The following is a 26,624-nucleotide window of genomic DNA, read 5'->3' as shown; positions in this document are numbered from 1 at the left end:
CACTCTACCAACTGAGCTATATCCCCAACCCTAGCAAAACCGCTTTTTTAAAAAAATATATAAGTTTTAGATGGACACAATACCTTTATTTTATTTATTTATTTTTTAATGTGGTACTGGGGATCGAACCCAGTGCCTCACACGTGCTAGGCAAGCGCTCTACCACGGAGCCACAACCCCAGCCCAAGACCACTTTTCTTTGGAGAGGAAAGTTTGCTTTAAAAGCCAGAGTTCTCGAATTAAGATGTCGCTAGGTACATTCTCCACTGGCTAGAGAGCTTCTGACCTTCCACCTCTATGTGATACCCCCCGTCGTTAAAAGGCTGAAGTCAAGACATGAAGAAAACTGTTACAGTCAGAGAGCACTTCTGTGAACCTACCAGGAATGGTTGCCAAATCAGCCCATCTCCCAGGAGTGGAGATGTTGGGAAGTTCCGAACACCAAATCATACTCTTTTTCACTTCCAGTCCAACACCAACCTTTTATGATCTTGCCCAGGTCCCACTTCCCTCCAGTCATTTAAAATAGGAAAACATTCTTCATAAGATCCAGCTCTCAGTAACCCACCCACCCAGCTATTTAAAAAGAAGAGCATATGTAGAAACCAGAAATAATCCAAATAATCATTAATTTCAGACTTCTCCCTCACTGGAGATTCCATAGCTGCTGAAACACCAAGAAATTAATTTTTTTCGGGGGGGGGGGGTGCTGGGGATCGAACCCAGGGCCTTGTGCTTACAAGGCAAGCACTCTACCGATTGAGCTATCTCCCTAGCCCCTAAGGAATTAATTTCTAAACCGAGTTTCACTCCTCATAGCCAGTACCCTCTGGTGAAGGTGCTTATGTGCAGTGATGTGCCTTAGAGGAAGGAAGAAATTAGGTAACCAGGAGAGAGACAAGAGGACCACATGGCCCCATCACAGCCTGCGGGACTCGAAGTTACCTAGACATTTCACCAAATCTGACTGGGTTTTTCTTCTTCAGGTTTCATTGACCGGGAGAACTGCAAATCAGTTAGATACCTTAGGAAAAATACCTTCTCCCTTCCCCTTTTAATACCTTCTCCCTCCCCCTTTTAAAATGCCTTCTCCCTCCCCCTTTCCCCCACCTGTCCCTCCCCACTTCCTCCCTCCCTTCTCAGCGGCACTGCTGAGCATCATAGAGTGTCTGTCCCACCATGAGTTGGAATGCCAGCGACTGCAAATATATAGGAAACTGTCATCGTTTCCAAAACTGCCACCAAATGATAGAGCTCTGGGCTCTGACTGAATTCCAGAACAGGACAAAACTGGGCTAACTTGTCTTTCTTTGTAATGCATATTTTATAGATGATTGATTGATTGACATATATAATTTACATTTTATATATAAATATATATATATATAACTTTTATCAACAAGAATACCTATATTGGGGGCTGGGGATATAGCTCAGTTGGTAGAGTGCTTGCCATGCAAGCACAAGGCCCTGGGTTCAATCCCCAGCACCACAAAAACAAAAACAAACAAACAAAAAAAAGAATACCTATATTGTCTTGAACTTGGACTTATATATTTTTTTTCTTTTGAACTTGTCTTTTGCATCATGGTCACTGAAGAATAAACAAAATGGAACGGCCTTTCCAATAAGTATTTTCTTAAACTAAGCTCAGTAATCCAGAGAGAGAACATTTGGTATAGACTTCTTTGGGTAAAATAGTTGAAGGACCCTTAAGCCTGAGTAAGGAAGTGCAGAGCTATACATATAATGCATATGATAGGAAGAGATCTTGGCAATTTTGCTTTAGAGTTCACATGTGAGAATAATTGGAAATTCTCCTTGCTGTAGAAAAGCCTATATTTTGCATTTTCAGATACCATTTTTTTTTCCTTTTTTGGTACCAGGGATTGAACTCAGGGGTGCTTAACCACCAAACCACATCCCCAGCCCTTTTTTATATTTTATTAGAGACAGGATCTCACTGAGTTGCTTAGAGCCTCACTAAGTTGCTGAGGCTGGGTTTGAACTCATGATCCTCCTGCCTCAGCCTCCTAAGTCTCCCATCCAAGTATTAACCAGGCCCGACCCTGCTTAGCTTCCGAGATCAGGCGAGATCAGGCGTGTTCAGGGTGGTATGGTGGTAGACTGCCTCAGCCTCCTGAGTCACTGGAATTACAGGTGTGCACCACTGTGCCCAGCTCAGACACCTATTTTTCTTTTTAACATTTTTTTTTTTTTTAGTTGTAGATGGACACAATACCTTTATTTTGTTTATTTGTTTTTATATGGTGCTGAGGATTGAACCCAGTGCCTCACACATTTCAGGCAAGCACTCTGCTGCTGAGCCCAACCCCAGCCCCAGATACCTATTTTTGATGTCCATCCTCGCAACTTATTATCAGTGGCTGTAGCTCTGAAAGTGAATTCGTGTGATGCTTTGATCAAATTGAATGAAGACATTGTTTCACAAGAGCATGGGTAGAAGGGGAAAAAAGTCATCCCATCGGGTCATCCTGAACCTATATTAAAGTGATTGATTGGTACTCTGTGTGTCTTTTTCTGGGCCTCCTGTAACCCTAGTAACATTTAAACTGTTAACTGTAAGATAATTGCCTTCAGAAAGGAAAGGAAAATGTAGGGAGTGTTTGCCTGTCTTCTTCAGCTCAGAATAGTGTCAGAACTAGGTTCTGGGAACTTGGGCTAATGTTACACTCTGTGCACATGTCACATAGAAGATCAGGTGAAGATCTAAGTCTTGTAGAATATGATACCATAAGGGGCTGAGGAGATAGCTCAGTCGGTAGAGTGCTTGCCTTGTAAGCACAAGGCCCTGCGTTCAATCCCCAGCACCCAAAAAAAAAAAAAAAAAAAAAAAAAAATTAAAAAAAAATATGATACCAGAGAGAAATACAGGGCCAGCCTCAGGCAAAACCTGAAAGCTTGTCCCTTCACCTCTCATGTCCAGCTCATTCCATTTGGTTCTCCACCTTCTCTCTGAAACCTCCCTTCCTTATTATGAAGTACTAAATATGATACATATATAAAATATCTGCAGGCTGGATAAACATAAAGGATTAGTTAAGGGTGCTGGGCATGGTGGTGCTTGCCTATAATCCCAGTGACTCAGGAGGCTTGAGACAGGAGGATGGCAAGTTCAAAGTCAGCCTCAGCGAGACCCTGTCTCAAAATAAAAAATATAAAGGGCTGGGGATGTGGCTCAGTGGTTTAGCATCCCTGGGTTTAATCCATGATACCCTGTGCCCCCCGCCCCCCAAAAAAGAATTAGTTAAGGGAGAGAGGAAAGGAAAAGGACATGGTGGCGAGTGGAACAGACAGCGTCAGCAGCCAGAATCTGCATGAGAAACTTTGCTGCACCAGTTAGTGGGTGTGTGGCCTTGGACAATCCACACAATTTCTCTGAGCCTCAGCTTTCTCACTGGAAAAAAAAAAAGAATGGTATGATTTACTCTTCTGGGTTTGTTGTAAGAATTAAACGAGGTGATGTTTATGAAGCAGTCAGTGCTCAGTAAGGCTCAGTAAATGGTTTTCCCTGATCAGCCCTTGGAAGATAAGGTTTACTAGCTCAATGTGTTGTCAATTTTCACAGGTAACTTTATTTTTTTGTGGTCGTAGATGGACAGAATGCCTTTATTTTATTTGTTTATTTTCACATGGTGCCAAGGTTCAAACCCAGTGCCTCACACAGGCCAGGCAAGCCCTCTGCCACTGAACTACAGCCTCAGCCCCCCATGGGTAACTTTTTGCTTTCACATTTTCCTAAAAAGCTCTGATGCTTTAACTCAGAAGAGGAAGCCCATGAGAATTTCTCACATTGTGGCAGATCAATTGGGAAAGATGTGTTTAAAAAATCAGGGCCTTCAGGGAATTTATCCAATTATGCCACCCAGACATTTTTTTTTTTTTTTTTCCTGGTTATTTATGGGTTTTTTTTTTTGCTTCTGTTTTTGTTTTGCATTACTGGGGATTGAACCCAGAACCTCACACATGCTAGGCAAGTGCTCTACCACTGAGCTACACTCCCAACCCATTTTCTGTTATATAGAATAAAATCCACTCTGCGACTAGGGCTTTTTTTTGTTTTGGTTTTTTGGTATTTTGGTACTAGAAATTGAACCCAGGGCACTCAACCACTGAACAACATTCCCAGCCCTTTTTATATTTTATTCAGAGACAGGGTCTCACTAAGTTGCTCAGACCCTCGGTAAATTGCTCAAGCTGGCTTTGAGCTCTCCATTCTCCTACCTCAACCCCCTGAGCCACTGGGATTACAGACTTGCTCCTCCACTAGGCCTTTTATTTTTGGTGCTGGGGATTGAACCCAGGGCCTTGTGCATGCGAGGCAAGCCCTCTACCAACTGAGCTATGCCCCAACCCCCACTAGAGTTTTATGGGTCAACAAAGAACTCCTAGGTTCTCTGTTTCTCTTGATGGTATCATCTTTTGAGCTGTCAGCAAGGAAGATGGTGGCTTGGGGCACGCCACTAAGAGACAAAACTAGGGGTGAAGTCCCTTTGAGATGAACGCCTCTCCTGTCTCTTAAAATTTCCCAGTGGGAGAGTGCCATGTACTCCTGTTGTTCATAAATTATTATTTATAGCATCCCCAGTTTGCTCTTACAGTTATCCTAGTTTGGATGATAAAACAGTTATCTTAATCTGAATTTTTTTTTTTTTTTTTTTTTTTTTTTTTTTTTTTTTTTGGCAGTGCTGTGGATTGAACCCAGGGCCTTCACTCTACCAACTGAGCTATATCCCCAGCCCCACCGAATGAAGTTTATAAGTCCCAGAGACTCAGGAGGCTGAGGCAGGAGGATGGCAAGTTTGAGGCTAGCCTGCATAACTTAGTGAGATCCTGTCTCAAAATTTTTGAAAATTACAGAAAGGATTGGGATATGGCTCTGTGGTAAAGCACCCCTGGGTTCAATCCCCAGTATGAAAACGCACACACGAAACAAACAAAAAGTGCCCTAATTTACAGACTCTCAGATGCTTAGATTGCATCAGTTTTTTGTTTGTTTGTTTGTTTTTTGGTTTTGGGGTTGTTGTGTTTTTGTTTTTTTTTTTTTTGATACAAGGAATTGAACCCAGGAGCACTTAACCACTAAACCACATCCCCAGCCCTTATTAAACTTTTTATTTTTGAGACAGGATCTCACTACATTTCTGAGACTGGCTTTGAATTTGCCACCCTCCTGACTCAGCTTCCCAAATTGCTGGGATTAGAGGTGTGTCTCTATGCCCAGAGGATTGCATCAGTTATGAGATGCACCACTGTGTCATGGACCGTTAAGAAAGAGGTGAGCCCTCCGTATTAGTTTGTCAGGACTGCTATCACAAAATAACACAGACTGGCATAGAAATCTATTCCTCACTGTCCTGGAGGCTAGAAGTATGAAATCATGGTGTCAACAGGGTTGTTGCTCCTGAGGCCTCTCTCCTTGGTTTGTAGGTGACCGTCTTCTCCCCAGGTCTTCCTTAGTGTATTTCCTAATCTTTTTCTTTCTTTCTTTTTTTTGCGGGGAAGGCAGGGGTACTAGGAATTGAACCCAGTGGCACTTTATCACTGAGTTACATACCCAGTCCTTTTTATTTTTTCTTTTGAGACACAGTCTCACTAAGTTGTTTAGACTTTGCTAAATTGCTGATGCTGGCCTTAAACTTGCAGTCCTCCTGCCTCAGCCTCCCAAGTCACTGGGATTATAGGCTTGTGCCACCACGCCTAGACCCTAATCTCCTCTTCTAGAAGTATTAGTCTTATACTTAAGACTTAAGGTGCCTTAAGGCCCACCCTTAAGTCTTCATTTTATTTATTTATTTATTTTCATTTGAGCTTAATGGTTAGACTAGTAGTTGGGTTCATCCCAACAAACTCATACATGCATGGAAATCGAGTTCAGTTCTTTTCCCTCCCCTTCGTCCCTCCTGCTCTCTCCCCACTTCTCCTTCCACTACTAGACTTCCTTTCACTAATAAAGTTCATTTTAACTACCACTTTAACAACCCTATCTCCAAACACAGTCATTCTGAAGTGCTGAGGATTAGGACTTCAACATATGAACTTTTCAGGAATAAAATTCAGTCCATAAAACATTAAGCCTATGTTTAACTGAGGTCTTTGATGTAGTCCAGTGTCAGAGAGATTGGAATGTGAGTACCATGCATCTTAAAACTGGAAAACATGCTGGTCTGGAAGGGGGAGGGTGCCTTTGCTGTGCTTTAGTGATAATGAGTGTGCAACTTATAAACCATGTTGTCCAAAGCCTCACTTTCTCTCTTGCACCCCCTGAGGGACCGGGAGAGGAAGGGAGAGCGAAGCCACCCAGATTGGGATCTCGATTGCTTCCCCTCCCTGGTGCCTCACTTCCTGACAATTCTTCTTTGGTAACAGTGCCTGTAACTACCCCTTCCTTTCTCCCTCCCCACACCCAAATCAGCCTTTAGCTCATACCTGGACAGTTTCCACCGGCTCTGAACTGATCTTCCCACAGATGTCCCCTTCTTTTCCCTCCTGACCCACCCTCCCACAAGCATTGATCTGCAAGATGACTCAGAATTGCAGCCTTGGTGGCACCACGCCCCTGAGAGCCAGCCTTGGCTGGCTCTTCCTTCCTCAAGGACAAAACCCAAAATATGACTTAGCCAAATGCTCAGGCCCTCAGCTCCTGCATGCTTGGTCTGGCCTCCGGCTGTTCTGCCAGCTGCATCCTGTGACCCTCCACAGCAGTCTGCCGTCCCACCTCAGCCATCGAACACTCTGCTCCCTAGCCTGGCAGGCCGTGCTCTGGGCCTGTCTGAAAGCTACCGTGTAATTATTGCACATAGTTATTTATGTCTGACTCCCCAACTAATAGCTATCCAAATTATCAAGACTGTAATATACTCCATTAACCTCATTGGCTGAGAAGGGAGTTGTTTCTCCCTGTCTCCTCCAGAAAGAATGAAAAGTATTCCCCCCACCACATCCTGCCCCCACTCCCCTGAGAGAAGGTCTCCAGGCCTGTGTGTCCTGGAAGTCTGACTTCCCTTACCCCCAGGGAGAGTTAACAACCGTTCAGTGTGTTTTCTGTGGGAAAGAAGGGAGCCAGTTGGTGGAATGGACCAACCCACCTTTTCTTTATGGAGACTGAAAATTGGTTGGCTGGGTTATCTTTTATTTGACCTGGGAGGTAATTTGGATGAGTTTTAAATATTGGCTGCAATTTTCAAAACGTTGATGGGCTCCAAAGATGTACATTTGGGGATTCTCTTAAAAACCTCAACAGACTGGGCCCATATTCTCACAGAGCCAAAAATGCAGAGGCTCCGAGTCAGACTGGCCACGTACTTTTCATCTGGCCACAATCCCCAGCATTCCCTCGGGCCTTCCACCACCTGCCTCGTTCATTTAGGTAACCTCCTGCTTGGTCCTGTAAGGCTCTGAGCTGTCAACCCTTGCCTGGAACCACCAAAGGGATCAACCTGAACTTTTGAGAAGGAGATGGTGGCCAGGGGTGTCAAGAATGAGAGTGGCTACTCTGTGGGTCTTGGGAAACTGAGCCTACTCTAACAAGCCCTCCAGAGGATCAGGGACAGAGATGATTGACTGGGTGACCCCGAGAACTGGGTATGTAGAAGTGCTTCCACCTTGATGGTGTCAGGGAAAATCCCCATGGCTAAGCTGGGCCCAGGGGAAGTGAGGCCAAAACCAGAGCTGCTCAAAGAGATACTGCCTTCGAGTGGAAATGAGCAAGGAGCAACTGTATCAGGGACCACATCAACATCAACCAAAGAGCTGGCCCACCTCTGTTTCCTGCCTACATCAGATTAAGTAACTTGCCCGAGGTTAGTGGCTGGTGAATGAGGATTTGAACCCAGGAAGGAAGTCTCCAGGTTCTTCTTCTTTTTTTTTTTTTTTGGTGGTGCTGGGGATTGAGCCCAGGGCCCTGTGCTTACAAGGCAAGCCCTCTACCAACTAAGCTATATCCCCAGCCCTCTACAGGTTCTTAGTGACCACACTTTACCTCCTTTCTGGTCATTGCTTGACTAAGCCTTCTGTTGAAACTGAAGTAGAAGGAATTATGCAGATTGTGGGTGTGTCATGGGGAGGGGCCTCACCATAGATGTTAGTTAATATAAAAGAAGAAAACAGCAGAAGCTAAAATGTAAGAAAATAAATAGGACCCCCTGTGATTTGGTGGATTTTCTTTCTCAGGGCAGAAGAAAATGTGGGGATCTCGTCTGCATTATTAAATAGTCAGATGGGCAGGTTTCCCTCCTTCCCAAGGTGCACTTCTACCACCTTCACGGCCTCCTTCTCCTTAGACTTCCCAAAGACTGCCCCCCCACTAATTCCAGTTACTCTCTGACTTCCAAGCAGATCAGCCCAAATCCATGTCACTTGCTGTTATCTTTCTTCCAGATTGTTATCTTGGTTCCAGATTATATTTTATTGCTTCCTGGTCTCTCAGTGAGCATGTCACCCCCAAGACCTCAAATTCCATCTGGGAAGGGGAGACACACTGATTGATATCCTGGAGCCCAGTTGAGAACCCAAGGTCATAGTCAGACTGCTCTCCCATTCAACTCTCCCCAAACGGCACCCATCACCTCCCCACCCAAGCCCCCAGCCCCATCTCATTCCTGATTCCACACTATCCTCTCTGAGGCATGAAACCATCATCCTCTCTTCCTCCCTCTTTCCAAATCTTAAAGTCCAGATTTGAGACTTAGTAGGTCTTCTCAGATCTGTCTTCTGTTTTACAAGTTTCATTACACAAGGCACCTGCCTCTAGTCTCCTTCGCCCCTCCTCTGCCTTCCTCCCGACCTCCACCCCTACACACCAAGGACAAGCATCCTCCCAAAACACGGAACCACCACGTCACTCCCCAGCACTGCCCTGCAGCTCCATCCATGTATCTGGGTGAATTTGCCAAGTGCATGCACAGTGAAAATCACCTCCATCGTTGTACTCACACACACACACACACACACACACACACACACACACACACACACACAAAAACCCATGGTGGCACACGCCTGTAATCCCAGTGGCTCGGGAGGCTGGAAAAGAGGATCACAAGTTCAAAGCCAGCCTCAGCAACTTAGTGAGGCCCTAAGCAACTTAGTAAGGGCTCAAAATAAAATATAAAAAAGGGCTAGAGGTGTGGCTTAGTGGTTGACTGCCCCTGAGTTCAATCCCTGGTAACAACAACAACAAAAAGAAGTAATCTCAAATTTACAGGAAAGTTACAAGTACAGTCCATACACTGTTTTTGTTCCTGAACCATCTGAAAGTGAGTTGCACAACTGACCTGATCCCCTGACAATTTGGGAATACGTTTCCTACAAACAAGGTCATTCCCCTATGTACACAGTACGGCCATCTTTAACGTTAAAGAATTAACACCGATACCCTCAGGTCCTACCAACCCTCAAGTCCCTTTCCAGTTTTGCCAGTCATCCCTATAACTTCATGTTCATAGCAAATAGTTTCAGTTCAGAATCACATGCTGCACCATTTGTCTCTTTGGACTCCTTCGGTCTGGAACAGCTCCTCATTCTTTCCTTGATTTTTATATCCTTGATACTTCTAAAGACTACAATCCATACATGCAGAAGTTCCCTCGATTTTGGTGTGACTTCATGTTTCCTTTTTTTTGGGTGGGTACCAGCAATTGAACCCAAGGGTGCTTAACCACTGAGTCACATTCCCAGCACTGCCCCCTTTTTTGAGACAGGGTCTCACTACGTTGCTCACAGTCTTGCTAAGTTGCCGAGGCTGGCTTTGAACTTGGAATCCTCCTGAGCCACTGGAATTACAAGCGTGGGCCACCACCCTTGGCGATATTTCCTCTTGATTAGATTCTGGCAGGGCAGCAGCAGGTACAGTGCTGGGTTCTGCTTGTTGCTTCTTATTATGCAGTGAACAGTATCATTTGTCCCCCTTCCTGGTGATGGGTACTTGGATCCCTATTACTGCTTCCCAGTGTCTCAGACAAGATCTCAGTGTCTCAGATCTTGTCACCCCAAGATCTCAAATTCCACCAGACTCCTCATCTATTCAGAGACTCTTTTCCCTTTCATAAATATTTTGTGAAATGGCGTGAATATTTCATTTCTCATCAGACTTTCAGTTGAGTCATTTATTCATATCACAACACGCCAGTGGTTTCTCTCTCTATCCAACCTGTTAGAGTCTTTTACTATCATTCCTTTCCTGCTCTGAGATCTCAGCCATCCCACACTACCACTGCCTGTATACAGAGGTTTTTGGCCACATTTTTGGCCACAGAAATCTGTGTTTATCAAAACCTTGTGCTGTGTTCCTGTACAGGGATGGTTGTTATCTGCATATTTAGGTGCCACCAGGTATGACTTATTTATGAAGCAAAAGTTGTCATAACATGAAACCTTTTGCCAATAGACCGTAGCAGTCTACACAAAAAGTCTCTTCCTGTTTCACGCTAAAAGTCATCTCCACCTATCATACCTCTGTGATTGGTAGCAACATCTAAAATTACAATTCTAATTCATTGCAAACTCCCAGGCATGGTGGTGCACACCTGTGAACCCAGCAACTTGGGAGGCCAAGGCAGGAGAATTGCAAGTTCAAGGCAAACCTGGGCAATTTAGTGAGATCCTGTCTTAAAATAAAAAATAAAAAGGGCTGAGGATGAAGTTCAGTTACCACTGAGTACCCCTGAGCTCTGTCCCTAGTACCAAGGGGGGTGGGGTGGGGAAATTCAGTGCAGGCTGGTTCACAAGATGAAATTGCAAGTCTAGCAAAAGAGTCAAGGTTTTGTGAAGTCCAAGAAAGTAACATGGCAGGATTGCTCAAAGCCTAGACTGAGACCAGATAACAACCACCCAAGAAAAAAATAGATAAGGAAGATGACACCATGTGACTAACAAGTAACCAGGAAAATTGATAAGACCATCAAATATTTTCCTGGGAGGGAAATGGCCTGCGTTATGAGTGTGCAAAGGAAGTAAGAAATGAAATGAAGGATACCATACAATTTTATCAGAAAAAAAAAAAAATTTAGAATCTTTTTTTCTCAGAATGAGCACATAGCTGAAATCATCATCTAAATTTTGTGAGAAAGTAAAATTATTTTCAAAATTTTGGTGTCTTCTTTTTTCCCAGGATAAAATACCAATTCATTTTCCCCCCTATTTACTATGAAGTTTCAGTTCCTTCTGCAAGCAGGTCCCCCCCAGATGACTTCATCTCCGGCTGGCCATCAGCAGGTCATGTCCTCTCCTGTACACACAGCAGGAAACTCAAAGTCACTGTAACAAGCATGAGCCTCTGCCCCTTTGATGCCCCTTGTGGGGCCCCTTACACCTGTTACCCCTTCTCCCAGTTCTTTGAACATCTGTTGCTTTACTACCCCTGAGCCTGCTGTTTATTTATTTTTATTGTTATTGTTATTGTCTTTTGCTGCAGCACTAGGGATGGAACCTAGGGCCTCTCACGTGATAGGCAAGTGCTCTACCACACAGTTACATCCTCAGCCCATTGCTGTTTACTTTCTAATCTTACTTTCCTCATTGATCAACAGGGGAAAATATTACAGCCCACTCACTTTCACAGAGTCCTTCTTATAGTCAAAAGAGTTCATGGGTAATAAAGTCGTCACTGATGTGTATTGAACCATTATTCTAAGACTGATCATGGTCTTACCACGGATTGTTGCATTTTACTCTCCCCAAACTTGTAAAACTAGAGGTGGTTGTTATCTTGAATTGTGCAAAAAAGCTAACAGGCTCCAGAAGGTTAAGTTACTTACTCAAGTTTCCTCAGTCTTTGGAGAATTCAGGATTTGAACCCAACTGGGCTCAGTGGTGTACACCTGTAATCCCAGCTGCTTGGGAGGCTGAGGTAGGAGGATAGCAAATTTGAGGCCAGCTTGGCAACTTAGCAAGGCTTTGTCTTAAAATAAAATGTAAAAAGGGCTGGGAGTGTAAGTGAATGTTAAGTACTTGCCTACCATGTGCCCAGCACTACCAAAACCAAAAACAAACAAACAAAAAAAAAAAAACAGATTTGAATGCAGTCATCCAAGCTCTTACCTGCTAAACTCTGCTGAATTTAAAAGATCTTTGAGTACTGAATGGTGCTGTATGAATCCAAACATTATTATTATGCTTCCCTGAATATCCTCCAAGCTCACGAAGCCATTGAATAATAGAGCAGAAATTATTAAAAAGGAAGTCCCTGTGTGTGTGCGCGTGGTTGTTTGGACCCCAAAATACTCCACTACTGGCACCCAGTGGCACCCACAGGCATTGCTTAATCCCACACAGACCATTGGCCCGAATCTCTAGGCCTTGGAAGACCAATTTAACTGTCAGTAGTAAACCAGAAGCAGACTAGTTCAACCCCCAAAACATGTCACAAGATCCCCATGCCCTCTCCCAGCAACTCTGACCAAGACTAAGCTAGCTCACTCTGTCCTAGCTCTCCTGGTCTCCGATGGGTGGGACCAGGAGGGTACCTAAAAGGAAGTTTGGTTTTCGATAGATAACAGAGGTGATAGGGTATTTTTGGGATTCTCAGCTGGGCACTAGGGTTTACTGTTGGCAAATGCAAAACAGAGTGTTAAACGCCCACGCAGATGATGCTGAAGAATCCACCCAGTCTCTGCTCAGCGCCGTGGGTCAGCATGCAGGGTCCTGTCCTCCCCTGCCCCCCGCCCCCGTGTATTGGTTCTTCCCCTGCTGGGGCTGACTCCTGGGACAGATGTCAGCCGCTGCCACCCCGCTTTGCATCTTCACTCATCGACCCATTGCATTTGTCTCCATCCAGTTTCTGCAGGGGCCCCTGGCTGGGGAGAGGGTACTAATTTGCCTAAAAGTCATAAAGGGGGTTTGTGTGTCACCAACCCAAGTCTTCTGGGAGGGAAATTTCAACCTGAGGACGCCCTGGATCTGACTGCGTGCAGTAAAACCACCAATTTCACACGTCTGAGACAATTGGCTGTGGGGAGCAGCCAGTCCCAGAGGAAAGCAGGGGGAGGCTAGGAGCAAAATCCCCAAACCACAGGTCTTTTTCCCACAGGAGCGAAGAGTCTTTGGAAGGTTCTTCTTGTCCTATAGAGGAGGAAGCCAGTGCCCAAAATAGCATCAGGACTCAAACAGGTAAGCCCAGATGGTAAAACAGAGTCATCAAACCCAGGTCTTTGGATTCTTCGACCCATCTCCTTCTAAAACAGCTTCACATCGCACGACTAAGTCTAAACAAACATTAAGTTATATCCAGGCGTGGTGATGCACACGGGCAATCCCAGCGACTCAGGAGGCTGAGGCAGGAAGATCGCAAGTTCAAAGCCAGCCTCTGCAACTTGGTCAGATCCTGTCTCTAAATTTAAAAAAATAAATAAAAATTATACAACAGCTCAGGCACAAGTCATAGCAGAATCATGTCAGGCAAGAAACCTTGGGTGCAGGTTATCTGTTTAAGGTGGTTTGGGGTCCAGGTCGATGACCTCTGCTAGTTTTGCTCACTGACCAGTGCCACCATTGACTGTTGCTGAGGGCCACACAGCACAAAGGTGTCCTGCCTAGAAGACCCCGAACTAGTCTCCAGCCTTAATTCTGTTCACTCAACTGTGTGTCCTGGCTATGAGACCTCTTCGGCCCAGAAGAGAACCAGAGAAGGAGACATCCGCTCCCCAAGGGGCAGGTGGACCAGGCTGCACTGGCCTGAAGGCTGCCTGTTTCCCACTCACGAGTGTCCCTTATGGGGGAGCTGAGGCATCCTGCATCCATTCCCACATCTTCTGAAGCTGAGGCACTGGGTTTTTTGTTTGTTTGTTTGTTTGTTTGTTCTTTTTTGGGCTTTTTTTTTTTTTTTTTTTTTGGTGAGTCAACCTGTGGTTTGAGGTCTCACCCCCATTGCCACCTCCAGGAAGGGATCAGTGGTCCCAGTGTGAATCAGTTTAAGAATGGGCACCTGAGTCAATGAGAATTCACACAAGATGGCTAAGAATGGAAGGGCGGGGACTGAGGTGACTTCTCCTGGAGTGGCTAATCTTGGGAGAGGTGAACAGAGAGGAAAAGAAGATGGTATTGTTTGAAACCCTGAAATCACTTGAGTCTGACCAGATTTACCTCCTCAAATTCCCAATTATGTGAACCAAGTCTCTCTTTTGCTCAGGCGGGGTTGGGTTCAGTTCTGTCACTTGGGACCAAGAGTCCTGACCCATACAGTGAGAGGGGCAAAGTTTCACCTTCTAGAAAAGCTCCTCCCAGCAGATGTGTCAAGAGAGCTTCCTAAATCAACCAAGTCTAATAATGCATTCCTCTCCCACAGGGCTTGTTAGAAAAATTAGGTAGTGGGAACTGCCTGCAGGCACGTAAGCCCTGTCAAGGTTTAGTAGCACACACCCATAATAGCTACCCTTTCTCCTCTTCAGTTTTGGAAGACACAGGAATGCTTATCCCTCAGGTCACTAACAGTACTGCCAAGCAAAAACCAGCTTTTAAATACCATTTAAGCTCTTTCTGCAGATCTGGGTAACCAAATGAGACAGCCATGGAAAATATATGACTTTCATTATTATGACATGGAAAACAGAGCTTGTCTAATTGCTTTTGTCCACTGGTGTATAAAGATTGAGACCAGATGTGTTGGGTGGTGGGGGGAGGTTTCTCACTCTCAAGATAACCCACATTCTCGCTTGGATCTACCTTCCTAAATAAACCTCTGTCTATGCCTTTAAAAAAAGGAGGAGGAAGAAAGCTTGCATTGGCCCTTACTTTGAATAATCTGATCTCTCTTTCCCTCTCTCTCTTTCTCTCTCTCTCTCTGAAGGATGATGTGAAAATGTTTTAACTACTTATAATTTTTCATAGCCTCGTTGATTTTGCTTTTCACAGAAGATGAAATTGTGAAATTGGCCTTGAAAACTTTATTTTCGTTTTCTTCAATTCGAAGGAGCAATTGTGGAAGTAAAGATGGGAGCCGTTCAGACCCAGACCCAGCCTGGCTGTGCTCTGGACAGTTGCTGCTTTGCAGGGGATTGGGAGGAGGTGAGTCCCGGTGCAGATCAGACTGTCCTTCCCTCGGCAGCCTGGGGAATAAAGTCCTGGCATGTAAATCCACGAGAGAGGATGAGATGATGATCGTCTTTAAATAGAACCACCCAGGGCCCAGCTTCTGTGTTTCATTTTGCAGAAGAGCCCCTAAATCTGCTTCAACATTTTTTTTTTAACCTCTTCAGTTATTTTTAGCACACCCAGCCAACAGAGCCCAGCAGGCCTGTGAAGGCCGTCATGATGTCCCTGAGTTCACATCTCCCTCCCTAAAGGTGCATTTGAAGCATGCAAAAGAAAAAATTACATATATATGCAGACTGAAAAAGATGATGAATTAGAAGACAGGTTGGGTGGCCCTGATGTTTCCACATCAAACTAGGACTGCCCACTGGAAGTGCAATTCATTTAAAGATGACCTTATTATCTTCAAAGTTCATTCGTTTTACTGATAATTAAGAGCATGCATGGATGAGGGTTTCAGCAGGCTCTAACCTCACCTGGGAAATGGGAAGGAATGAAAAGAGGATTCCTGCCAACAGCCCCTACCCCTACCAGCACCTTCCACCCCAGCTCCAGGAACCAGAAGAATCCCTTTCTCACTTCCTGGAGAAGAGATTGCTAATTCACTGTTCCCTGTTGCAGAGGTCGCCTTTGCATTCCTGGATCTAAAGCCATGTAGCTACATGTCAGAATATGTACAGGGATCTCACAACTCCACAGGGGTCCTTTCTACTCTCTGCCAGAGGTCCCACCCCCAACACACACTGACTTGGGGGAAAATAAATAACCTCGATTAATTTCCCTCACATATTTTATAAGCAACAAGCCTTCAGTGATACCAGAACAAAAAGAAAAATGATCACGTGGAAAACTGAAATTTTAAATAATTTTACTGGAGCGGACAACTTTCCCCAGCACTTATTTTCACACATCCACCACTCCGTATTTACATGAATTATCATTCCAAATCAGAGTTCTGCAACATCCAGGTCTTCCTTCTTCCGACATGGTGCCCTGAATTTTGCATTAACTCCGACACGGTTTCTAAAGGGAGAGACTCAGGGATAGCATGAATGAGAACAGCACTTGCAAAAAATCCACAGTGGAGAAGGCTGTCCTTTAGGAGCCAGGTGACCTGGGGCAAGTAACTTAGCCTCTATAAGCCCCTTCTCTGTGAAATGGCAGTAGGGCTAAGGACTCCTTTGCAGGGTTGTTATAAAGACTAAATGCGAAAATGAACGTGGGACTGGGCATGATGGCACGTGCCTGTAATCCCAGTGGCTGGGGAGCTGAGGCAGGAGGATCGCAAGTTCAAAGCCAGCCTCAGCAAATTAGAGAGGCTCTAAGCAAGTCAGTGAGACTTTGTCTCAAAATAAAAAACAAAAAGGGCTGGGGAAGTGGCTCCGTGGTTAACCACCCCTGGTACCAAAAGAAAAAGAAAAGGAAAAAAATGAATGTAGTGCTCAGTGAACAGGGTGACTGCTCTGACTCTATTGCAGAGTGTCCTTATAATGTGACCACAGGATTCATGCTGCTTGTCTCCCTAAAAGTGTGACTGCCTTATAACGACTTGAGTACTTCAATAAATGGAGCTCAGTCTTGGGTACAATGAGGGACCCAGGATTTCTTCACAAGACCTTGCTAGGATCTATGCAAGTGACATCAACTAAAAAAGGCTCCTTCTAAAGAAAATTATTCCCCCACCATCCCCACTAGAGGGATCTGCAAGGGCAGGCCTGGGAGACCTTGCTTTGAATCATGTGGCTCTGCTGTCTCCACCTCTCTAAGACCCAAGTCATGGAAACAGGGAAAGACACCTGACCTAAGATCAGCCTATACCCAGAGAGACCAACAACCCTTGAATATTTAGGAATTTGAATTCAGAAACATGGAAAGACATAGTTAATGTAAAGGTAGAACTGGAAACTGAGTGTCCTGAAGTTAGGAGAAAGGGAGAAACAGAAATAGCAACAATAGCTAGTGGAAGAACATTGGAGCAAGACTGTTCCCAGCTCCCTTGTCTGGATGTCTCCTGACCACAAATGGTCCTTGTCCTGGGGGAGGAGGAATGAGGAGCACTCTAAACCTCATGTGGTGGGCTGGGTCGTGGCCCCCAAAAACATGTTCACATCTTCACCCCTGGAACCCGTGAATGTGACCTTATTGGGGAAATGAATTTTTCCAAACGAAGTTAAGGCTCTTGAGATGAGATTATCTGAGTGGGCCCTAGATCCAATCACACATGTCCTAGACAGAGTCGGAAAAAGAGAAGAAAAAGACACAAGAAGATGGAGGCAGAGATTGGCATGATATTGCCACAAACCAAGAAATTCTTAGAGCCACCAAATCTAGAAGAAGCTGGAAAGGCTTTTCCCTGGAGACTATGGAGGGACACTTCGATTTTTTTTTTTTTTTTTTTTTTTAACTTCTATCCTCTAGAACTATAGGAGCATAAATTTCTGTAGTATTAAGTCACCAGATTTATGGGAATTTATGACTGCTCTCAACAGGGTACTACTGTAAGTGAATATCTACAAATTTTTCATCTCTAAGTTTTTCTACTGCTGCAACCATGGTAAAATTAAAACAGAACAAGCTACCATTTATTGAGCACATACTATGTACCAGAAAATTTAATAAGTGTTTTATACACTTATTTTCTTCAATCTTCACAATACCTAATGTCATTCCCTTTTTACAGTAAAGGAAATGGAGGTTTGGAGAAGTGAGATAAATAGGGCTGGAAGTCAAATCAAGCCTTCCCTCTCAGAAGAGACAAAACACTCTCAAATGCCCACATCCCCAGTGGCACAGGCAGAATGGAGAGGGAAAGGTCGGAGGGAGCCAGCTAGGAGTGGACTTGGGGGTTTATGCTGTCACCCAGATTATGAGCATGGATGTGATGGACCCAGGTCGCTGAAGAACTGGCAGAAAGGTATTGATTATGAATCAGGTCCTACTGTTGCCTACTGGCTGAGGTACCCTGGGCCACTACTTACCCTCTCTGAGCCTCAGATTCCTCTCCCAAGCAACAGATAATAGGGCTCCTAGTCTAGTGGTGTTAGGATTAAAGCAAATGAATGTGGTGCTTGCATGGAGCAGAGGCTCAGCAAGACCTTTTCGGAGCTAAGAGAAAGACTTGTCCTGCAGAGACCACAGGGCATTTCAGAAGTCCTTGAGTTAACATCAGATCACTAAAAAGGGTAGTTTCAGTCTTTGTCCAGAAGGCTGATTTCCCCTTTGTCTTTAAAACTGTGTATTTAAAGTATTGCTTTCCCAAATTACCTGACCAGAAAACTCACCTGGAGGCTTGTTAAAAATTCTCATTCCAGCTGGGCAAGGAGGCACTTGCCTGTAATCCCAGCCACTCCAGAGGTTGAGGTAGGAGGTTGGCAAGTTCAAGACCAACCATAGCAATTTATCAAGGCCCTAAATAACTTAGTGAGATCCTGCCTCAAAATAAAAAAATTAAAAGGACTGGGGATGTGACTCAGTGGTTAAGCACCTCTGAGCTCAATTCCCAGTACCCAATTAAAAATAAAAAAAAAAAATTCTCATTCCAGGGCCTCACCTCAGACCCACTGAATTTATCTCTACTACAGCAAGCAAGGCAAAACAGGATTCTCTAATAAGCAGCCCCAGATGTTGTTATAGTTAGAAGAGTTTATGTGGGCTGGGCATGTAGTCCAGGAGTATAGAACTTGTCTAGCATGCGTGAAGTCCTGGGTTCCATTCCCAGCACTGCAAAAAACAACAAAAAGTTTAGATAACTCTGCATTAATGCAATCCTCCCAAACTTTATGGGGCATGCCGATCACCTGGGGATCGTGTTAAATAGCAGATTCTCGTTCAACCAGGGCTGGTGGACCTGAGAATCTGCATCCCTCACATACTCACACACTGAGTTAGTAGCAAGAGTAACTAAAATGATGTGACCTGAATTTAGAGGACTCAGTTGTGATCCTCAATGTCTATCAGTGCTTCACAGCCTTTGCAGAAATTTCACACCAGTTGGGCAAATATCTGTAAGGGAAACTGCTGTTTCCCACAACAGATGCCCATTTATACAAGTACAGGTGGCAGCCCGTGCTCACTCATGCACACAGTCAGTGAATGGACCTTGCAGTCACAGAGCTGCTAATGACACCCCCAAAGGAAAAGAGAAAGGCTGGGCAGCCAGGCGTTGTGGTGCATGCCTATAATCCCAACAGCTTGGGAGGCTGAGGCAGGAGGATGGGGAGTTGAAAGCCAGCCTCAGCAACTTAGTGAGGCCCTAAGCAATTCAGCAAGACCCTATCTCTAAATAAAATACAAAAAAGGGCTGGGGATGTGGCTCAGTGGTTCAGTGCCCCTGAGTACAATCCCCGGTACCAAAAAAAAAAAGAAGACTTGATACCATCAGCTCTTTTCACCTGCCTGGGGCTGAGCTTCTGGTCATGAGGGCGCTGTAGTAGCACTTTCAAAGCGTGTGATCCCTCACAAAATTTCCACTCTAGAATCTCCCACTGGGCTGCTGCCGCCTGCCACTGTACCCATCTCAGTCACACGTTGACACTGTTAGATGAACATCTGTCCTCACTTCCTCACTCTGTGAATTTAGGTTTCCTTTCCCTTCTGCCTGGATGCGCACACTAATGTCTTTTTCCTTTTTGCTTTGAACTGAGTTCCTACTTTGAGAAGACTTGTAAGAACAGTACCAATAGTAAAATAATGCAGCCCCTTTGGAAAACAATTTGACTGTTTCTTTAAAAGTTAAATATAAATTTACCGGATGACACAATAATTCCATTCCTAGGTCTGTACCCAAAAGAAATGAAAACAGACACTCGAACACATTCTTGTATGTGAGTGTTCATAGCAGCCTAATGGCAATAGCCAAAAGGTGGAAACAACGCAAGCGTCCATCAAGAAACGGAAAAACAGGCTGGACTGGTGGCTGCCTGTAATCCCAGTGGCTGGGAAGGCTGAGACAGGGGGATCACAAGTTCAAAGTTTGCCTCAACAACTTAGTGAGGCCCTAAGCAATGCAGCGAGACGTCTCAAAATACAAATAAAATTTAAAAGGCTGGAGATGGGACCCAATGGTAAGCGCCCCTGGGTTCAACTCCCAGGACGAAGAAAAAAAAGAAAGGAATGGAAAACAAAGTAGGTTCAGCCATACAGTGGAATGTTACTCAGTCATAAAAGGAATGAAGGATGATACATGCGACAATGTGGATGACTTTCAAAGACATTCTGAGTAAGAGAAGCCAGTCATAAAAGGCTGCGTATTGTATGATTCCATTGAAAAGATCCAGAATAGGAATGTCCACAGTTAGAAAGCAGGTTCCATGGGAAGGGGAAATGGGAAGTAACCACTTAAAGGAGCTGAGATTTTCTTTTTGGGACATTGAAAACATTTGGGAACCAATAGAGGTGGAGGTTGCCTACCATGATGAATGTACTTAATGTCACTGAATACATTACAGATATAGTTCAAGGGGGTAAAATTGTGTTCCATGAATTTCATCTCAATTTTTAAAAATTGCTCTAAGACCTGTGGGCTGTATGTATATGTGTGTGTGTGTGTGTGTGTGTGTGTGTGTGTGTGTTTCTGAACTATATATGCCAACCAAAAATTTCAGATTGTATATTCCCTAAAGAAAAAAAAAAGACATTATTTCACACGATGCTCGTAAAATGATAAAAATCAAGTTACAGTCCACATTCAAATGTTGCCAATTTCCCGATGATGTTATTTACAGCACTTCTCTTGCCAATTCAGAATCTGAGATCATACAATACATTTAGTTGTCAAGACGCCTTATTCTCCTTTTATCTGAAATTGTCCCTCAGCCTTTAAATTTTTTTCTTCCTTTTCTTTTTTTTGATCTTGCCTGACGTTGGCATGTTTGAAGAGCACAGGCTGTGATTTGTAGTCTGCCGCTCAGTGTGGATCTGTCTGATGTTTCCTGGTGATTAGAGTCAGGTTAGGCATCTTTGGCAGGAATACCCTAGAAGTGAAGCTGTCCTTTTCTGTATCACATCAATTTGTCCTGTTACCCATGATGTCCAATTTAATCACTAGAATCAGGTGGTGTCTGCCAGGTTCCATTGTAAGACTACCATTTTTTCCCTTGTGTTTAATGATAGAGTATGTTAGTTTTAAAGCCTAACAAAGCTAATTCATAAAATCCTTTTTTGGTGCTAGTTGCTATTTTTATCATTCATTCAATCCCTACCTAGTCCAGGGAGAATATATACATATATAAATATGTACATATATACATATATACATACATATTCAGGGTCTCACTAAGTTACTAATATATGTGTGTATACATGTGTGTGTAATAGTCCTTGCCCTCAAAGAGCTCACTGCTTTGTGGGAAGACATGACCCAGAGTCTCCAAATTCTGTAGAAAAGATTTTATCTCTTCTACTAGCTACTTCTTTTATCAAGTCTATAAGCTGGATGCAAGAGAAAGCTATGTAAGAACCAAGAACAGAGTAATCATTTGGAGCAAGAAAACACAGTTGTTGCCAGAAGTGGTGGTTCATGCCTCTAATCCCAGAAGCGTGGAAGGCTGAGGCAGGAGGATAGCAAGTTCAAAGTCAGCCTCAGAAACTTAGTGAGACCCTGTCTCAAAATAAAAAGTGAAAAAAAGGCTAGGGGATGTGGCCCCGTGGTTAAAGCACTCCTGGGTTCAATCCCTGATACCAAAAAAAAAAAAAAAAAAAAAAACCCACCCCAAAACACACACACACAAAAACCCAACAACAACCAAAACCCACACACGACTATTAAACTCTTTTACAAACCTTAGAAGTAACAAATCTAGACTATTCAGCGGGGTTGAGCCACGAGCTAAAATAAACACCCAGGCTAATGCACAGACTTTTGTTGTAAAACTTGTTTCAATATTTTGTGCTTTTAAAATAATAATTACTTTTTTTTAGCTTAATATTCTTAATGGACTGATTCTTTGAATTGGTAGAATAAAACTCAAATTAAAAGGAATACTGAGAGAGTAATGGCAAGGAAGTACCCGAGCTGAGGAATGGGTGAGCTGCTACCATGTGACTGCCAATATGCTTGCTTCCACCCACTCATTTTCCCTTCTGTGACTGATATGTATTGTCCCCAGCGTGCACTGTCAAAACGAGGGGGGAGAAGGCGTACTGACAAAAATATATTGTATGTGTGACTCCCAATTATTTATCATACTGTGTTGCTTTATTAATTTTGAGTGCTAGAAAAATAGTAAGAATATAATGTAGAATTAAAGAATAACATATGCAGAGCTCAGATGTTTGAAGACAGTTCCCATTCTATTATATGCTTGATAGGCATAATTTCTAATTGATTTTACTATTAAAATTACCTATTTTACTGCAAAATAAAATTTTTTTTTTCCTTAGTCACCTAACAAATTCTAGGCTCAGCTTCTAACGATTTCACAGGAGCTTGGAATACACACACTGCCCAATCATGTTTTCATTACCTCTTTCTAGTAGATACTTGCTTCATTGCCACCACCTACCTGACAGGTACACTAGAGCATGCACTCAGAGTAGGGTATTTTAAGTCATTGCTTTTCAAACATAAAGAATGCTTCTTGCACCAGGTGCAGTGGGCACACACCAGTAAGCCCAGCAATTCAGGAGGCTAAGGCAGGAAGATCATGAGTTCAAAGTCAGCCCCAGCAACTTTAGCAAGGCACTAAGCAACTGAACAAGATCCTGTCTCTAAAATATAAATAGGGCTGGGGAGATAGCTCAATCGGTAGAGTGCAAGCGCAAGGCCCTGGGTTCGATCCCCAGCACCACAAAAAAAATAAAAATAAAGAAATATATAAACAAAAGGGGGGATGCTGGGGACTGAGCCACAATCCCAGCCCTCTTTTTTTTTTTTTTTTTTTTTTAAACAGGCTCTCACTAAGTTACCTAGGGCCTTGATAAGTTGCCGAGGTTGGCCTTGAACTTGCAATCCTCCTGCCTCAGCCTGTCAAGCCACTGGAATTACGGGTGTGGGCCACCACACCCAGAGGTAAGTATCCTTTCATATGCTGAATGTATATAGAATACACACACAAACACACATACACACACACACACACACACACACACACACACAAACACACATTTAAGTCAAGGCTTTATAAATTGTGCTTTAAAGAAACTAGCAATATCCAGGGCAATTATAAAGCCCACCTCCATCCCTTCCCTGGCCAAACCTCCAAGCAGATTCTCTGAGGCCCTACACTGTTGTTTGAAGCAAGGATAGCTTTGTCTACCCTTGTATTTCCCATGTATATATTAGGGGCTGTCCCCACCAGCCCCTACGCAACAACCTCCCCTAATTGAACTGCAGGCAGTTGGAAGCGTGCCTTGCCAAAGCCTTCCCTTGCAGGTTGCTGCCCTGCATCTTCGACTTGCTGTATCTCTAATCAGCAGAGTGATGGTGATGTCGCCAACATTCTCCGGACAAAGCAAAACAAAGCACAAGCCTCTTGAAACCCACATGTGTGTGCTGAGGTACAAAGGCTCGGTAACTCACAAGGAAATAAAAGAAATAGTGAACAAAACCTTAGGGCCGAGACTTCTAAGCTGAGGGGTCCTAGTAATACCAACCAACCTCTAAGGCTGCCACGGTCACTCGTTAAGCTGAGGACCTAGCAGGCCTTATTTTATTTCATCCTTCCTGTGAAATAAAAACTATGATTACTTTCACTTTTAAAACCACACACAAGGCTTAGAGGGGGTAATAGAGGCTGCCATAGCAACCCAGTTCCCCTTACCATTTTGGTGTCCCCTGGCCAGCTTCCAAAGGCCAGTCCCTGTATCTTTGTGACAGCTGCCTTTGGGAATGCCAAAATGCCCTTGACCCATGAACATGACAGACCAGGACTGCCTGGGAGTTAACTACCCCCTGGGCAGGCCCTTAACATGTGCCTGAACCACGGGCATAGACGCACCCTTGGCTGGCTGGGAGTTTCCCTGCAGATAGAAGCCTCAGTTGCCTGCTATAGTGGCTGGCTTGGTAAAGCAACCTCTGATTGTCTCCCCTCCCTCCCCACACCTGTCCCTTCACTGGCCACCCTGAATCCACGCCTCAGGAACTCAACTCCAAGAAGAGTTGAGCAACCTGCAGGCTGGCCACCCAGGTAGTGCATAACAGATCCACAGTTGGGACTTTGTGGGATCTCTCTCCGGAGCCTAGCATTTCGCCTCTAGAATGAATTGCCTCCTTGACTTGGGGGCTCGCATGAGGATCCTGAACTTTGGGCTGGCAGGGTTTCAAAGGGGTGGGGGAGAAGGAGGGAGATTTGTCAAGGGTTTGTACAAAGGCCCTGCTGGTCAGTGCATGAAATTCACCACCCCTCTCGTGGCTACCCCACAAGGAGTTGCTCCTTGACCGCGCCAATATCAGACACTTGTCAAACCACACACTGTCCTTTGTCAAACCAAGCAAGCCATCCTGGCCTTTCTCACCTCACACCTCTGTACATAAATGCCCAGGGTGAGGTATGTGGTGACCTGAGGTTCATACCTAGGCAGCTGCCCACTGCTTGGGGCAGGAGCAAAGGCTGTCTTTGTTCCTGAATGGTGTCCCTGTCACCATGGCCTGGCAGAAGGCAAGGCTTTGCCCTCCAGGTGGCAGATGGGCAGAAAGTTTGGGCAGACTATGCCTGGCTCAAAGCCCCAGAAGGACACACAAATGTCTTTGTGGTGGACGCCAGGGCTGAACCGTGCCACAGAAAGCCTTGTGATGTCCTTTAAAAAGGACGAGGCAGCTTTCTTTTCAAAGGAAAATCCATGTTTCAAAACCACTAGGGAGTCAGTAGCCAGACAACATGAAATCATTATCCTTTGTCCCTCTGGGACTGAGTGTGAGTTGAAAATTTCCCAAGGAAAGCATGTGATTCCTTTCTATAAGGAATGATTCCGTTCATAAAAGTCTACCGTGTTCTCCTAGCAAGGGAGAATCAGAATCAACCACTTGAATGTAAACTAGATTGTTACCTGAAGAATCTCTATCATTACATGACAGAAAAAATCTGTTGTGGTTTGGATGTGAGGTGTCCCCCAAAAGTTCATGTATGACACATGCAAGAAGGTTTAGAGGAGAAATGATTGGCTTGTGAGAGCCTTACCCCAATCAGTGAATTAATCCCCTGATGGGATTAATTGAGTGGTATTTGAAGGCGGTAGGGTGAGGCTGGAGGAGGTGCGTCATTGGGGGCGTGGCTTTGGGGTATATATTTATATTTGGCAAGTAGAATATCTCTCCCTCTCCCACTCCCCCACTCCCCTCTCTCTCCCTCTCCCTCTCCCCCTCCTCCCCTCTCTCTCCCCTTCCCCCTTTCCCTCTCCCTCTTCCTCTCTCCTTTCAGATCATCATGTGGGCTGCTTCCATCTGGACACTCATCTGCCATTATGTTCAACCTCACCTGGAGCCCTAAGGACTGAGACCTCTGAAAACTGTGAGCCCTCATATAAACTTTTCCTCCTCTACAATTTTTCTGATCAGATCTTTTAGTCACAGCAATGAAAAAGCTGACTAAAACAGAATCCATTTCTGTTAGACTCCATGAAAGGGATAGAGGATGGTATTCGAAATTTACAAATACCAACTAGTTTAAATACTTTAATGGTGCTTTACCTAATGTCGACTTGATGTTTAAAAGTCATATTTAGAGCTGGGGTTGTGGCTTAGCGGTAGAGTGCTCACCCAGCATGCATGAAGCCCTGCGTTTGATCCTCAGCACCACATGAAAATATAGTGTCCACCTACAACTAAAACAAAAAAAAAAAAAGGCAAGCACTCCACCGACTGAGCTATCTCCCCAGCCCCCCAAAAAATTTTTTCTTAAGTAATATTTACTCCTTCTAAAGAAGCAGTACGTTTTTACTCAGATTTTTTTTTTTTTTTTTTTTTTTTTTTTGCCTTTGTATTTTGTTTCTGGTGCTAGGGATTTGAACCCAGGGGTGCTCTACCACTGAATGTAAACCAGATTGTAACAATCTGAAGACTCTCTATCATTATATGACAGAAAAAATCTGTTGTGGTTTGGATGCGAGGTGTTCCCCACCAGCCCTCTTTAATTTTTATGTTGAGACGGGATCTCAGGCTGGCCTCAAACTTGTGATCCCCTGGCTCAGCCCGGGATTACAAGTGTGCACCACCGGCCCAGGGCCGGTCACTGTTAAGGTTACAATTGCAGATTGTAAGAAGAACCATTAAGTCCATTTTATATTCAAATCTACCCTAGCCCCCATCTGAACACTGCTCCTCTTCATTACCTGAAATCTTCTGGGACTAACAGGAACCCGAGGTAAGCAGAAGGTAGCTTCAGTTAGCTTTTGCAGTAGCTCACCTGGTTTTGCAGGAAAGAGCCAGCCAGCATGGGCAGCAGACTGCTCTCCACTCTGGCCAGAAGGTCACCTGGAAAGCTCTGAGACCAAGCATCTTCAGGATAACCTTTAGCTGAGAGTACAAGACCTTTCTCTCAGGAAGCGGCCAGCCCTCCTTTACCTTGCCCAGGTCCCAGCAGCTAAGATCATTTTCCTTTCCTCTCTCCCTCAACACTGCCTTCTCTCAAGGTGGGTATAGT

At 44.4% G+C, this 26,624-nt stretch overlaps 1 long non-coding RNA gene across 1 annotated transcript in view; it reads left to right on the top strand.

Annotated features, from left to right (window-relative positions):
- The window catches only part of LOC306646013, a 110,199-nt gene extending 84,403 nt beyond the window's left edge, over positions 1–25,796 (top strand). Inside the window, exons 3-6 of the long non-coding RNA XR_013759791.1 lie at positions 13,049–13,128; positions 14,927–15,021; positions 22,938–23,056; positions 25,404–25,796. This is a non-coding gene — a long non-coding RNA (uncharacterized lncRNA). The remainder of the gene's footprint in view (positions 1–13,048; positions 13,129–14,926; positions 15,022–22,937; positions 23,057–25,403) is intronic.
- Positions 25,797–26,624: the final 828 nt, after the last annotated feature.

The sequence above is a fragment of the Sciurus vulgaris genome (assembly GCF_902686455.1).
Source record: "Sciurus vulgaris genome assembly, chromosome: 16".
Taxonomy (NCBI): Eukaryota; Metazoa; Chordata; class Mammalia; order Rodentia; family Sciuridae; genus Sciurus; species Sciurus vulgaris.
The sequence above is the reverse complement of the archived record's forward strand: the minus strand, read 5'-3'. Positions and strand labels throughout refer to the sequence as shown.